Source organism: Gobio gobio (assembly GCF_949357685.1).
Source record: "Gobio gobio genome assembly, chromosome: 20".
Taxonomy (NCBI): domain Eukaryota; kingdom Metazoa; phylum Chordata; class Actinopteri; order Cypriniformes; family Gobionidae; genus Gobio; species Gobio gobio.
In genome coordinates, this window is record NC_137113.1 from 1,360,155 (window position 1) to 1,361,942 (window position 1,788).

The window sequence follows — 1,788 nt, forward strand, 5'->3', positions numbered from 1 at the left end:
GTGTATGATCAGATGAATATGAATGTATTAGTGTGTGTGATCAGATGAATATGAATGTATTAGTGTGTATGATCAGATGAATATGAATGTATTAGTGTGTATGATCAGATGAATATGAATGTATTAGTGTGTATGATCATATGAATATGAATGTATTAGTGTGTATGATCAGATGAATATGAATGTATTAGTGTGTATGATCAGATGAATATGAATGTATTAGTGTGTATGATCAGATGAATATGAATGTATTAGTGTGTATGATCATATGAATATGAATGTATTAGTGTGTATGATCAGATGAATATGAATGTATTAGTGTGTATGATCAGATGAATATGAATGTATTAGTGTGTGTGATCATATGAATATGAATGTATTAGTGTGTGTGATCATATGAATATGAATGTATTAGTGTGTATGATCAGATGAATATGAATGTATTAGTGTGTATGATCATATGAATATGAATGTATTAGTGTGTATGATCAGATGAATATGAATGTATTAGTGTGTATGATCATATGAATATGAATGTATTAGTGTGTGTGATCAGATGAATATGAATGTATTAGTGTGTATGATCATATGAATATGAATGTATTAGTGTGTGTGATCAGATGAATATGAATGTATTAGTGTGTATGATCATATGAATATGAATGTATTAGTGTGTATGATCATATGAATATGAATGTATTAGTGTGTATGATCATATGAATATGAATGTATTAGTGTGTATGATCAGATGAATATGAATGTATTAGTGTGTGTGATCAGATGAATATGAATGTATTAGTGTGTGTGATCATATGAATATGAATGTATTAGTGTGTATGATCAGATGAATATGAATGTATTAGTGTGTATGATCATATGAATATGAATGTATTAGTGTGTATGATCAGATGAATATGAATGTATTAGTGTGTATGATCATATGAATATGAATGTATTAGTGTGTGTGATCATATGAATATGAATGTATTAGTGTGTATGATCATATGAATATGAATGTATTAGTGTGTATGATCATATGAATATGAATGTATTAGTGTGTGTGATCAGATGAATATGAATGTATTAGTGTGTATGATCATATGAATATGAATGTATTAGTGTGTATGATCATATGAATATGAATGTATTAGTGTGTATGATCATATGAATATGAATGTATTAGTGTGTATGATCATATGAATATGAATGTATTAGTGTGTATGATCATATGAATATGAATGTATTAGTGTGTATGATCAGATGAATATGAATGTATTAGTGTGTATGATCAGATGAATATGAATGTATTAGTGTGTATGATCAGATGAATATGAATGTATTAGTGTGTATGATCATATGAATATGAATGTATTAGTGTGTATGATCAGATGAATATGAATGTATTAGTGTGTATGATCAGATGAATATGAATGTATTAGTGTGTATGATCATATGAATATGAATGTATTAGTGTGTATGATCAGATGAATATGAATGTATTAGTGTGTATGATCATATGAATATGAATGTATTAGTGTGTATGATCATATGAATATGAATGTATTAGTGTGTATGATCATATGAATATGAATGTATTAGTGTGTATGATCAGATGAATATGAATGTATTAGTGTGTATGATCATATGAATATGAATGTATTAGTGTGTATGATCAGATGAATATGAATGTATTAGTGTGTATGATCATATGAATATGAATGTATTAGTGTGTATGATCAGATGAATATGAATGTATTAGTGTGTGTGATCATATGAATATGAATGTAT